The sequence below is a fragment of the Macrotis lagotis genome, chromosome X (genome assembly GCF_037893015.1).
Source record: "Macrotis lagotis isolate mMagLag1 chromosome X, bilby.v1.9.chrom.fasta, whole genome shotgun sequence".
NCBI classification, from domain to species: Eukaryota; Metazoa; Chordata; class Mammalia; order Peramelemorphia; family Peramelidae; genus Macrotis; species Macrotis lagotis.
Genome location: NC_133666.1, coordinates 166,035,142 through 166,050,452, shown reverse-complemented (window position 1 = coordinate 166,050,452; position 15,311 = coordinate 166,035,142). Strand labels below are relative to the sequence as shown.

Genomic DNA, 15,311 nt, shown 5'->3' with positions numbered 1-15,311 from the left:
AGCTGTGCAAACCTAGACAAGTAAGTCGCTTAACTTCTGTTTGTTTCAGTTTCATCAATGATAAAATGAGGATAATAAGGACAACCACTTTGTAGGGTAGTAGATATTGAATAAGATAAGCTATTTAAAAAGCTTATTACAGTGCCTGGCTTGTGGTAGATATTAAATAATTGCCAATTACTTCCTCTCCACTTCCTTTACTAAGGTGATTTAAATTTTTTTTCTTGTTTTGTTTATATATTTTAGTATCCCTCCCTGTTTCTGTATCTATATGTACCCAGACCTGAACCTGAAAATAAAAATAAAATTTTGGTTCAGAGAAAAGATTTCATTATCTACCAAAGAAGATCAATAATCATTCTGCAACTCATAACCAGTCAGTTGCAAGTATTTATTTATTTTTTAAAAAAAAATTTTAGTGTTTTGTTTTCCCCCAATTACATGTAAAAATAATTTTAATCTAAAAAATTGAATTCTAAATTCTTTTCCTCCTGTCACTTTTTCCTCATTGAGAAGGCAAGTGGTTTGAAATAGGTTATATAGGTACAATTTAGCAAAACATAATTCTATATTAGTCTTATTGTAAAAGAAAACACAGACCAAAAAAAACCAAGAAAAAATATGCTTTAATTTGCACTCAGAACAGTTCTTTCTCTTTAGTTTCAGCATGAGTTCTTCAGAATTGTCTTGGATCATTGTATTTCTGAGAAGAGCTAAGTCATTCACTCTTGATCATAATATAATATTGTTGTTACTATATACAATGTGCCCCTAGTTCTGCTCATTTCATCTTGCTTCAGTTCATGTAAACTTTTCCAGATTTTTCTGAAAGCATTCTGCTTATTATTTCTTATACACAATAGTATTCAATCATAATTATATCCTTGTTCAGCCATACCCCAATTGATGGGCATCCCTTCAATTTCCATTTCTTTGCTACTGAAGCTATTATAAATATTTTTGCACATATGGGTCCTTTTCCTTTTTTATTTTTTATCTCTTTGGGATAAAGAGGTCTAAGAGTTTATATGATTTTATAGCCCTTTGGTAACAGTTCTAAATGGCTATCCAGAATGTTTGGATTGATTCTCAACTCCATCTACAATGCATTAGTCTTTCATTTTTTTCCCACATTCCCTCCAACATTTGTCATTTCTCTTTTCTGTCATACTAGCCAATCTGATAGGTGTGGGTCTCACACAAGGACAATAAAATTATGCATATCCTTTACTCAAGCAATACTAGGTCTGTATCCCAAAGAGGTTATTAAAAAGAGAAAAGGACATACAGATACAAAAACATTTATAGTAGCTCTTTTTGTGGTAGCAAAGAATTGAAATTGATGGGATGCTCATCAATTAGGGAATGGCTAAATAAATTGTGATCTGTGAGTGTAATGGAACACTATTGTGTTATAAGAAATGATGAGCTCAGACACTGAATAATTACCTAGCAATGTGACCTTGGGAAAGTCACTTAACTCCATTGCCTCTGGGATTACAACTCCAGATCTCAAATTATGCAGTAAAACAATATCTAAATTATTAGATAATACATTAGTAGCTAATTACATCATTAAGTTATTAGATAATAATCTAAATATAGATAATAATATCTAAATTGTTAGATAATACAAAACTACATTTAAAAAAAAGAAATGATGAGCAGGTAGATTTCAGAAAAACCTGGAAAGAAAACCTGAACTAATACTGAGTGAAGTGAGCAGAACCAGGAGAACATTGTATACAGTAAGGGCAATATTATGCAATAGTCAAGTATGTTAGACTTAACTCTTCTTAGCAATATAATGATCCAAGATAATTCTTAAAGAATTGTGATAGAAAATGATGCCCACAAAGAGAGAAAGAACTGTGAAGTTTGAGCAAAGATTGAGGTATATTATTTTCATGTTTTATTTTGCTTTTTGTTTTTTCTTTCTTGTAATTTTTCCCTTTTATTTTTCATATCATGATTAATATCATGATTATATGATTGTACATATATAACCTACATCAGATTGATTGCTGTCTTGAGGGAAGGAAAGGAAAGGAGGGGGGGAAATTTGGGACACAAAATCTTAAAAAAAATGAATATAATCGGAAAAAAATATTATTATAAAGAAGAATTGTTTTGGTTTACATTTCTCCTATCTCTTCCTTTTTTTCTTTTTTCTTTCTCACACAGCTAGGTAATTATTAAGTGTCTGAGGTTAGATTTGAACTCAGGTCCTCCTGACTCAAGGGCCAGTGCTCTATCCACTGCACCACTTAGCTGTCCCCCATTTCTCTTATCAATAGTAATGTAGAGCATTTTTTTAAAATCTGGCTATAGTTGACTTTGATTACTTAATCTGAACACTGTCCATTCATATCTTTTGACCCTTTATCAAGGGCTCTTATTTTTATATATTTGATTCTATTCTCTTTTTGATAAATGGGGCCTTTATCAGAGACACTTTCAGCAAGTATTTAATTATATACTAAGCACTACGCCAACCACTAAGAAAAGAAAGAAATAAATATTAAGCATCAACTTGTGTGGGATACTTTTGATTTTTCACAACAACCCAAGGACCTATTTGCCGGGTTTTTATTTACAACGCCGGCTTCTTAATGCTAGTCCGTCCTCTTACTCACCAGTCCAACGCGTGGTGAGTCTTCGGGGTACCTCCGGCCCCCACTCTTTGATGGGGGAAGAACCAGACAGAGCGCCTGAGGTGGGTCATGAGTCTTTATTCTTCTGTGATCACATTCCCGCTCCTTCCCCACCTCTCAGCAGACACTTTTATCCCCCCTGTCCTCCCTCTTAAACAATGAGGGGCCGAGTTCTGTAACATTCCTTTATAAGGGGATTATATTTCCCCCGCTAAGTGACCACCAAGCCTCTTCCCCCCGCCCCCAACATCTCCCCCTTTCTGTTTTACAAGGTTATCACTTGGTGTGACCTTAAGCGGTGCTGAGGTTAGCCTTAAGCGGTGTCATTTCTACTGGCCTCTGATAGCCGGGGGCGAGGAACCCTGTCTTAGGTCATCTCCTTCAACCCAGGACCTTGCCCGTCCTAGGCGCCCGACACTCTCAGGGCCTGTCTTAGGTGGCTGGGTGAGGAGAAGTTGCCCGTCTTGGGGTTTACCTCGTCTTACCCCTAGGTGTCACATGTCATGCATGGCGGCTAGCCAGACTTGGGGATCCTCCCCCGTCTCCATGGCCATGAAGGCTTTCTGAGTAAGAAGCATATAACCGCTCTGTCGCCTAGCTAGGCGGCAGAAACAGACAACAAGTAGGGTGATTCCCAGAATCAGCGTCCTTGTTCACCCTCAAGGGGGTATCCTCCCGCCATCTGGCAATCCCTCCATGGTATGGGATCCTCGATGTCTTCCCCTGTGGCCACACATGAGGGGCCCCACCGAGGCAGAAGGGAGCCCCATCGATGTATTGGTCACTAGCAGGCGAGGGTAGATCGGGGAGTTCTGTGCTACCGGAAGGGGAGAGGGAATAACTCGGAGTATTCCCCATGTCGGATTTCCTTCAGATGGAGCACCTCCAAGGATCCCTACGATGATCAGAAGGCCTGAAAAAGAAAGAAATTCCTCTCACCCCGTAGGGTTGGGCATTAATCAAGGTCTCTTTAACCTCGTTCCCAAATGAGAGGGGTGTCTGATCTGCTCTCTGCTTCAGCCCAACCAACTTCTGTGTGGCTCTCCCCCCTTTCATGGCTCCAATCTTATCCCAAGCTGCAACATGTGTTTCTTTAACAGTCTCTAGCTCAAACTGGCCATACCGGGCCTGAACAGCAGGGTCAGTATAGGCTCCAGTTCCACACAGGAGGTCAATGGCTAAATCCAGGGGAGTATAACCCCGGGATTTTGCCAGCTTAGAGGCCTCTCTGCGGGCCTGAGCCTTAAAAGCTAAATATGAGGAGGCATCCAGGCACGCGGCTGCAATTTCGTCAAAGTCAGCAGGGGTCCAAGGGTGCGTAGCAAAGAGGTTTTGCATCAGTCTTTTTACATAAGGGGAGCTTGGGCCGTATTTAGTCACGGCCTCCTTAAGTTCCTCAAGCATCTTAAAAGGGACAGGGCGGTAGTCTCGGGCTCCGGTAAGGGGGTCCGTAAATACCGGGTAGAGGCCCCAGTCATCCCAGTCCACCTCCTCCCCTTTCTCTATTGCTATGGAGGCACTGGTGGCAAGTAGGCCGGATGGGCGGAGCCCTTGAGGGGATCTCTGAAGGGCGGACAAGGAACACGGGGGATTTTTTGCCTCTGTTTCCTGGCTGGGCCGCCAAGCCTGGGGCACGGCAGCTGTCCAATCAGCGCGGACTTCTCCCTCCTCGTCAGCAGCCTCCCGGTCCCACCTACTCACGCTCCTCTTCCTGCCACCCCTGAGGACTGTTTGCACCCCTCCCTTCCCGCGCTCGGAAACTTCCGGCCCTGAATCTTCTCCCTGGGGGCCCCTTTTTCCCCCATTGTTTCTTCTAAGTTCCTCCCACGGATACAGGGGAGGGGGTGGCCTTCCCTCTTCCTCTGAGCCCTCTGAATCCGATCCCGCCAACGAGCTACCCACCTGAGTGCTGATTGTTCGTGCCAAAGTCACCTTCTGGGGATGCAGGGCTGCATCCACTATCTTATACACTGTAAAATCCTTGGGGGTTAGTTTTCCCGGGCAGGTGTCATTATAGGAGGCCATCTGCTGCCCTACCACCTTCCATTTATCTGGTTGGATCCCACTATGTTGCACCCAAGGGCAGATGTTCCAGATATTCTCAACAAAAGCACGGCACGTCTTGATAGGTAATTTACAGCCATGCTCAGCGCAGAGTTTATAAAGCTGCACTGCAACGGCCTCTTTTTCCTCCGGCTCAAAGGCGGGAATACTATTCCGGCCCCCCATGCTGTCTACTAGCCGAGGCTGCAATCCTAACAGGTGGCAGAACTGGAAAGTTCCCGTTCGGCAAAAGAGAAGGAGGAAGCAGGGCACAATCAGACAGGCCAGCACGGCAAGGAGCGTGATTAGAGCAGAAGGAGAAAGGGGAGAGAAAGAAAGCATAGTCAACACAATAGGGGTATGTCCTTCAGGCAATATCTGAGAGTAAACGCCCTCTCCTTCCTCCCGGTCAGAAACGACCGAGGCTGTCTGGAGAATCCGACCAGCGGATTCAGACGTTCCCTAGCAAAATCAGGTCCCGGGTTTCGGCACCACTTGCCGGGTTTTTATTTACAACGCCGGCTTCTTAATGCTAGTCCGTCCTCTTACTCACCAGTCCAACGCGTGGTGAGTCTTCGGGGTACCTCCGGCCCCCACTCTTTGATGGGGGAAGAACCAGACAGAGCGCCTGAGGTGGGTCATGAGTCTTTATTCTTCTGTGATCACATTCCCGCTCCTTCCCCACCTCTCAGCAGACACTTTTATCCCCCCTGTCCTCCCTCCCATGAACTCTTAAACAATGAGGGGCCGAGTTCTGTAACATTCCTTTATAAGGGGATTATGTTTCCCCCGCTAAGTGACCACCAAGCCTCTTCCCCCCGCCCCCAACACCTATTGTATTCCCATTTTACAATAGGGAAACTCAGGCAAAAAGGTTAAGTGACTTGCCCAGAGTCTCACAAATAGAAGTGATTGAGGCCAGATTTCAACTCAGGTATTTCTGTCCCCTGGCTCAGTGCTCTTCCAACTGTGCAATGATGATGATGATGATGATAATAATAATAATAATAATAACAACAATAATGATGATGATGATGAAATAATAGCTAGCATTTATATAGCTATCCTCACAACAACCTTGGGAAGTAGGTGTTATTATAATCTTCATTTAAAAGATGAGCCAGAGAGAGGTTAAATGACTTACTTGGTTCACACAGATAAAGGGTCTTAGACAGGATTAGAACTCAGGTTCCTGATTTTTAGTTCTTATTTCTATCTTCTGTGACATTAGAGGCAGGATTTGGCCTGAAGTCTTATTAGAGAAACTCTCCTATGTCTAACTGCCTCTGGAAATAAAATTTATATTTAAAAGATTGTTCTACTTTTAGTGAAATGAAGCTTCTGGCATATTTCTAGAGACTAGTTTTCTCTTAGTTTTGTCCTTGTTATTCAATCTTTTTCAGTGTTTCTGACTCTTTTATGATCCCATTTGGGGTTTTCTTGGCAAAGTCTTCTCCAGGTCATTTTACAAATGAGGAAATTGAAGGCAAACCAGGTTAAATGATTTGCTCAGGGTCACATAGCTTGTAAGTATCTAAGGCAAGTTTTGATCAAGTAGGGAAGTCTTCCTGATTCTAAGCCTAGTACTCTAACCACTGTACTACTTAGCTGCCAGTACCAGTTTTAGGATCTGTATCAGGAGAAACTTCTCTATTTTCTCCATCTGATGAGTAAATAACCATAGAACACTTCATAAAAATATTTTTTTTGATTTTTTTATCCTCATTCATATACACTCATTTACTTTTCCCCTTAGTTTCATGGATTACTCAGAGGTATATATATGGTACTGTCTGAAAACCTTCATGTGAGACATATTTCATTTCATCATGTTAAGCCCTTTTCATTATTATTTTCCAGTTATGAGTTCCATCTCTTTAGTCCTCAGTGGTATTTATCCATGAGGCCGTATTTACCTCCTTGGATTAAAATCTCAAGCTCAATTTCTTTATTAATCATACTCTGTACTTTGGTCTATAGAAGTATGAAGTATTAGGTATTTTCTTCTGTGAATTAACAATGAATCATCCATCCACTGTTATTTTCTTTCTATGTCTCCACAAGTGTGACATTAAATTGATCTTAGTATTTTTCTTCCTTTCTCTCCATTTTCTGTATAAAGTCTTATTGATCAGCTTCCTCTTCAGGAGAAGTGTGACTATTGGGCTTGGAGGATGTTTGTTGCTTATGATTTGTTGTGAAATCTATTCAATAAAAACGGAGTTTTAGTGTTATAGATTTGAAAGTTTTTTGAGTCCCCCACCATCTATGTGGGGGATATGAGAAATATTAGAAATAGCAACTCATTTAGATAGTGTTGTGAGGAATATGGGGATGTTTGGGTTCCACAAGAATGTGAAGGGAGAATTGTTAGTTTATAGTATAAAAACTTGGGTCTACTTGTATTTATTGTTGCCTCTGGGTAGGTATTTGAGTTAAAACAAAAGATTTAGCCTCAATCTGATCAAAACCTGAGATTAGGTCAGGTCTACCCCACCTAGTTCTGAGACTAATCTTGGGTCTGAGTCCTTCTCTTTTGCACATGCTCAAGAAGGTAGCTGTTCTTGTTCATTAGTATAATTGAGTATGGAGGGGAAAATGTATGGGGATGAATCTATCAATTAGATTTGTGACCCCAGCCAGATTGGCATGAAGGGGTAGTGAATAAAGCCTTCCAGAGGGCATATTAGATCTAACATTTCCAGGATTTGGTGCCCTTTATTAAGATGTTTAATTAAAAAGCCATTTTAATTACTATGGACTAAGTATTCACAAGTCATTTGTAACAATGTCTTCCTCATAACAATCCTGTGATAAATGTTGCAGCTATTGTTTTCCCCATTTTACAGATAAGGAAACTAAGGGTTAATTGATTTGCCAAAGGCCTCCCAGTTGGTAAGTATATGAGGGATGATTTAACCCTGGTCTTTCTGGATCCATGTCTAGTAAGCTTTGCACTACTCAACCTCTCAAGGGATGATATGGGTAAGACTTGTTTTTATTACTGAATTTTTGGGAATTCCCAAGCACTTAATTTTAAAAAATATTGATATGCAGAGAAGCCAAATAAGATTATTGCAAGTATCATTACATAGTGCCAAATGAAAGATTTTATATGGAGATTTATAAATGGCATAATAATGAAGAAACTAAAATATGATATGTTTGTGATGATTATCAATTTACTTTAGAAGGAAAGCAGGTCTTCCATCTTAGGACTTTCTGGAAGTTTCTTTATCTTTCTCATCTTCCTTGTTTCTCTCTACAGTGCTATCCTTCTTGAAATTTTCCTCTCTTGACTTTCTTGACATTATCCTAAAGTTAGACATAGGCTGAGAAACTTTAGTTCTGCTGAGCAGGGAGCCCAAGCTCAGTTATACCTCACTGTGCAGCTTCTTGGGAGGGAGTGAGGGTGGGAAAAGGGGAAGTAAGATGAGAATTTCACCATGTGGATATTGAGAGCTGTGATCTATAAAGGAGCTAAGAAACTTAGTTATGTCTATAACCCATGAGAAATAATATTTTGTTATCTACCAGATATAATTTATTGTCTGTAAGAACTAGATACCAGAAATTCTGTTTTGTGTCTGGATATTTACCCATCCCAATATTCAGGCATGAAACTGAGACCTACTGACATCTAAAGTCACTTCACTTAGTTGAAGGTTGGGATGAAGGACCCCATTTCCATTTTAGGCAGCAACATAGCCTTACATGGTTTTTCTCCTGTCTATGCAAGTTTTAAGGGCTCTAGGACATCATGTGCCCATGAGTTCAGGAGGCTATTTTATTGAACTTCTTTTTTGCCATTGCGAATTTCCTGCAGATTTTGAAACTGGTATCTGTTTTGGAAATGTTTTTTCTTCTAGAAATACCTTTAGGCTCCCATCCTCTAGGTCTTTACAATTCTGCAGATGTCAGGACGCCCCAATACTGCTGTTGCAGCTGTGGCTGCCTTTCAGATGCTCCTTGTTTGCCTCTAGGGGTGTTCTTTCTTTTTAGACTGAATTACAGAGCATAGTCAACTCGGTGTAAGCTACTCTCTTTTCCTGGGGCAGGATGATAAGACTTAGAATGGCCTCAGAACTTAAAGATCCTTCTCTAGTAGGAGGTCTTTTATCCGACTCTGGGTGATGGGAAAGAACCCTGAAGTTATCTAGTACAGAATAATTCACTTTGGGACATTTAATGTGTATTTCCATTTTTTACTGCTGTGGTATAAGGAAGGAGAAGGTGGGAAGGAGAAGGAGCAATTTCTATAGTATGTCAATGTTTTCAAAATATTTATCAAAAAAACCCCCAAGTTAAGTAGAAAATTAACTATTATCTCATTTTATAGATGATAAAACTGAGACCCAGAGGGGTTGAGTGAATTAGCTAGGGTCACATAACTAGGAAGTTTAAGAAGATAACCCAGATCTCTTGACTCCCATCTTTTCTTTGACTACCACATTTCTTCTATTAAAGGAAGTAATTAAAAATCTTTGAGACTTTTCATAAAAAAATAGCTAATTCTGACCTCCTTTACCCTCTTACCCCCCCGCCAAAGATTCTATTGAAACCTTTTTGCAGTAATTTCTTAGGTCAAGCTAAAACTTTCCTCTAAACTAGGGACTGAATTGTAGAAAGAAAGCCAGAGAGATTCTTCTTTGAATCATCCCCTTTAAGATACATCATATTTGTTAGGATTCTGCCAAAATAAAGCAGTGTAATAAAAGTTTAATGGACAGAAGCCAAGACTCGTGTAAGAGTTCCAAAATAATTCCCTGTGTTAAGCAAGTTCAAGGCCAAAGATTTCAAAATGGGAGATCATAAGTGAGAGTACCTGGGTAGTGGGGGAAATGATGGGAAAATTAAATAGAAGGAAGCAGTCAGAAACATAAAACAAACAGGAGCTAAGGTTGAACAGAATACCTATGGGAGCACATCAGGCCTTACAAGATAAATTAAGACAGAAAGCCCAGGACTCAGAATTAAGAGAAAGCTAGATGGAAGGGCACCAAGCTGTCAGGGTGGAAAGAAGTTGTTGTTGAGTGATATGCAATCCAATAGAATTGTAAAACTTGAGAATTAAAAGTAATTTAGTCCGACCTCTACTTAAAAAACAGTTCTCTCAACAATATCCTTAACAAATGTTCAGTTCCCAGAGGGTCAGACCTGGATTCAAGAAAATTTGAATTCAAAATCTAGCCTCAGGCATTTATTGGTTATTTGACCCTGAGCAAATCACTTAATCTCTATCTGCCTCAGTCTCCTCATCTGAAAATTGGGACTAATAAAACTATCTACCCCCCCCCCCAGGATTGTTGTGAGGAACAAATAAGATAAAATTTATAAAGCACTGTGGACCCTCAAGTGCTAGATAAGTGCTTGTTATTACTACTATTAATCAGTCAGTGCTCATTTGAAGACTTAAAGTGAACTCTTGAAAGAACCATTCCATGGAAAACTGGTATCTGTGATCATTTCACAGTTTTTCATTCACTCTTTCTCATTCCTCACCATTTTGTGTGTGTATGAATTTCTTCAGCTCAGTTCCTCTCCCTGGGAATAGTTTTCTATTGCAAATCCAGTGTAGCTGCCACTAATACTAACTTACTGCTTAGAACAATGGTATCAGACTAAAATAGGAACATGGCTTACTAAGCCATTCTTTAAAATCCCTGGAAAATATTGATTCCTAAAATCATATATTTACATTATCTATGTTTTATTTGTATTTTTAGTTAGTTAAATATTTCCCAATTATATTTAGTCTGATTCAAACCTCACTCAGAAGTGTTTGGGGCTCTGCATGCAGCCAGTCATTATTTTTGATACCTCTGACTTAAAGGAGCCCACTGTAATATTGTCTTTTCCCTGGAGGAGTTGTAAGAATGAATCACTAATTCTTTTTCTATAGCTCTGAGCACCCAGCCAGAAACCACACTTTGGCAAAATACCTCAGTTTTAAATCTCTCTTCACCCAATAGCCTCTTCTTGATTGCCTTTTGGGAATAATATATACAAATCTTTCCAATGCCAATAGTTAATAGCTTTCATCACAATTTACAGCTTAAGGGGCAAAGTAAATGTTTAAACAAAGGTAAACAAACTTTTCAGAAATAGGTAAGCTCCCTCCAAGCCTCCTCAAATATTAGATCAAGACATAAATTTATCTTCTCAGGAGGACTAGGAAAAGGAGAAGGAGGAAGAAATGAAAAAGCAGGCTCTACTGCATCCCAAATGAATTTTCAGGAGCCATTTTCCCTGATATACCTCATGCAACTGATTATGTAGACTAAATCTAGTGCTCATAACCTCATGCACTTTCTCCCATGCAGTTTCACCTTCTTGGCTTCTCTCCTTCCTACAATATCTCAAGATGGGGAGGTTTAGCTATTGAGCCATTTTAACCTCCTCTGCCAGTCTCATTGTTAAGACTAAAGTCTCAGGAGTTTGAGGAACAGAAGACTGATATTTCTATCTTAGCACTGGTCATTCATCTTCAATGTCCTGCTTTCCCTGGCAATGCCTAAAAGCAGGCATAGCAAAGACAAAGTATTATCATAGAATCACGAGGTTCCAGAGTTAGCAGGAACATCAAAATCCAAACAATCCAAGCCATACCTGAAAATGAATCCCTTCTACAACACTTCTGAGAAATAGTAATCCAGTCTTTGCTCAAAGACCTCCAGTAAGGAGAGATCCATTACTGCATAAGGCTGCACATTCCTCTTCTGAGTAATTCTAATCATTAAGATTTTTCCTTCTCTCAAAGCTATCAAAAATATCAAAACTAAATTTCCCTTATAAACTTCCACTTTTTATTTTATAGTTGTATGTGAAATATCTGAGATATGGTGAAATTCTTAAATATACTTATCTTCTGCATCTTAAAAACTTTTAATAAGCATTGTTCTTTTTGTGGCAATTACCTATTTTATACAATTTACTGTTGAAGTCCCAAGATTCTTCATCATAAGACTTTTCTTTCATCATATTAGATAATAAAAACATAAATTTTCAAATTCTAGCTTTGAGTGAGATTGGGTGGGATGGAATTTCATCAGAATACACCCCAATTAACTCTGTAGGAGGAGCATCTACCCCTCATTGTTGTGCTCAGGTCTCCTCCTGGTCCAGCCCATCTCCTTCTCCCCCTCCCCTTACCTGTCCTGTCCTTGCCATGGCAGACTATCTCATCAGCAGACGCACATGGTACATCTCTAACAATTGGTTCACAACACAGCTCTTCAACTGCAGAGAGAGGCTCACCTACAATGACTTCCTCATTCTCCTGGGCTACATGAATTTCACAGAAGACCGAGGAGATTTAACTTCAGCACATACCAAGAAGTTAACACTGAAAACCCCATTTGTTTCATCCCCCATGGAAATAGTAACTGAGGCTGGGATGGCCATGGGTCAGTGCCATGGTGCTAACAGGAGGTGTTGGCTTTATCCATCACAACTGCACCCCAGAATTCCAGGCCAATGAAGTCCCAAAGTGAAGAAATATGAACAGGGCTTCATCATTGACCCTGTGGTTCTGAGCCCCCAAAATTGACTGTGAGAGTGTTTGAATTCAAGGAAAGGCAGGGTTTCTGTGGAATTCGAATCACAGAGGATGGCAAAATGGGCAGTCACCTAGTAGGCATCATTTCTTCTCATGACAATGAGGAGAAACATGACCATTTCCTGGGTGAGGTCATGACCAAGCAGTATGAATTAGTGATGGCTCCTGCAGGAGTCACACTAAAGGAAGTTAATGAAATCTTGCAGCAGAGTAAGAAAAGGAAACTATCCATTGTGAATGAAGATGATGAGCTAGTAACCATCATTGCCCTCAGAGACCTGAAGAAGAATTAGGACCCTCTGGCATCCAAGGATACCAAGAAGCAGCTTTTGTCTGGGGCAGTCACTGGTACCCATGAGGGTGACAAGTATCAGCTTGACATGCTGGCTGGCCCAGACCAGTGATGTTGTAGTTGTGCTGGACGCTCCTCAAGGAAACTCCATTTTCCAAATTATCAGGATTGATTACATAAAGGAGAAATACAACAACTTTCAGGTTATTGGTGGCAACATGGTGACAAGCTGCACAGGCAAAAATTCTCACTGATGCTGGGATGGATATCCTGTGGGTTGGTAAGGGCAGTGGCTCCAGCTGCATTACCCAGGAATTGCTAACATGTGAGTGGTCTCAGAAGACAGTTGTGTACAGTCTCCAAATATGCTCGTCACTTTGGGATCCCTGTCATTGCTGATGGTGGTATCCAGGATGTGGATGGGTTCTCACCCATGGAGCTTCTACAGTGATGATGGGCTTTCTGTTGATGGTCACCACCCAGCCCCCAGTGAATACTTGTTCTCTGATGGTATCTGGCTAAAGAAATACAAGGGGATGAGTTCTTCAAAACCATGGACAAGAACCTCAGCAGCTAGAACCGTTAATTTCAGTGAAGCAGACAAAATCAAGGTGGCTCAGGGGCCCACGTCTGGGGCCGTGCAGGACAAAGGATTCATCCATAAGTTTGTTTCCTACTTGATTGTTGGCATCCAACACTCTTGTCAAGATATTGGTGCCAAGAGTCTAATTCAAGTAGGAGTCTCGATGTCCTCAGGGGAGCTGAAATTTGAGAAGAGGAAGTCATTTGCTTGAGTGGAAAACAGAATCCAAGGTTTCCAGAAGCGGGTCTTCTGAGAAGTGCCCCTCGCCCCTCCCTGCCTAGGTTTTTCAGTAAAATGGGGAAAAAAAAGATAGCCCCAATCAATTGATTTTATCCTATGTCCCAGAAGGGTCAAACAACAGAGCACCACAGTTTCAAGATCTTAAATGAAGTGCAAAGATGGGACTTTTATCATTTTACAAGGTTTGAAGGAAGTCTTTAGTCAAATTTGATGAAATGAAAAGACAGCCAACCATTAGTTCCCTATTAAGAAGTGATCTAATCAAAATTACTGGAATTTGATCAAGAATCAGTGGGAGGGGTGGCCAGGTGTCAGGTGTGGAAGTGGATAGAGCACCAGCCCTGGAGTCAGGAGGACCTGAGTTCAATTCCAGCCTCAGACACTTAATAATTACCTAGCTGTGTGGCTCTGGGCAAGCCACTTAACCCCATTGCCTTGCAAAAACTTAAAAAAAAAAGAACCAGTGGGAGCCAGTGAAACCTTGTTCAGCTTCAGTCCACTCTCAGGATACAAATAAGTTGGTGCTAATCTTTGACTGACTAATAAATTGGGCATTGTTTCTCTCCCTTCTATCCATCCCCTACAGTCCTTATTTCTTTTTATGGTGGATCATAGTGAAAGGAAAGTTTCTTGGATCCCTGATCCTCCCTGGCAATTGAAATATAGCTCTAGATCTTTTAATCAATGTGCACACTCCACCATATGTCATAGCCATTGATTATGTGCTGTCTGAAGAATTGTGAGACAATGGTGGATTCACACTGATATGAGTTCCCATTCACATCTGTTCTTTCTTTTTGAGTGACAAGAAATCTTTTTTAACCAATATCCCTATGTGACATTGCTCTTCAAGGAACAACTCCTTCCCTTTTGTACCACAATCTATCACTCCTGGTAACCCTTTAAACCATTGAGTCACATTCTTTAGAAAGTCAGTTGAGAGCTGAAACAGAATGTGGCTTCTTGAAGCAGAGAAGGAAGTCAGTTTTCAGAAAGGAATTGTTCTTTATCTCTTACAGTGGGAGCATTTACCTTCTTTCACCCCCTTCAGAAGACATGGTATTTTGCAGGATTCTTCATTCTCAAAGAAGTGCATGACATCAGGAAGGTGATGCCATGATATGATTTGAGTGATGGGGTGCTATTCTCTGAAATCATCTGGTCCAGTGGCCAGATATGGATCAGAATGACTAGAGACAACCCTGGATGGGGGGCAATCTGGGCTAAATGACTTGTCATCTAATAATGTCAAGTATCTGAGGCCAAATTTGAACTCAGGTCCTCCTGACTTGAGTTATGGTACACTAACCACAGATGAACACTTTGCTCAGTAGAAGACAAAATACTTAGTCAAGGAATTCATGTAGGAGATTTGAGGAATATGGTTGAGATGAGTTGAGAAGAGAGTCAGTGATGGAAAAAAGAACTCAGTCCTTGAGAGAGAATCACTCCACTTTGCTTGCTGGCATTTTTTTTCTTTCTTTTTTGCCTCCTGATTGTAAACATCATCTTGCAGCAGAGTCCATAGGAGATACCACAACCAACAGTGAGCAGTCCTAGTGGATCAAATCATGACAAACCTCCTTTCAATTTATCATTGAATTTGTTCATTTGTCATCTGAAATAATACATAATCTCCAACTTGCATCATTCCACCTTCTCCACTAGCATGGCACAAGACATGCCATAAAATGCTCTAGTAAATTTTATAGCATTTCCCATGGGGGAGGTTAGATAGCACAGTCCATAGTGTTCTGAGAATAGAGTCAGGAAGTCCTGAGTTCAAATATGACCTCAGACTTTTACTAGATGTGTGACTCTAAGCAAGTTAATTATTGTCTACTACAGTTTCCTCAGCTATACTATGGAATAATAATAGTACCTACCTTCCTGGTTTGTTGTGAGGAATAAGTGAGACAATATTTGTAAAGTGTTTAGCTA

The 15,311-nt window shown here is 40.5% G+C and overlaps 1 pseudogene; it reads left to right on the top strand.

Annotated features, from left to right (window-relative positions):
• Positions 1–11,771: 11,771 nt before the first annotated feature.
• On the top strand, positions 11,772–13,383 carry LOC141501387 (inosine-5'-monophosphate dehydrogenase 2-like; annotated as a pseudogene).
• The last annotated feature ends 1,928 nt before the right edge of the window (positions 13,384–15,311 follow it).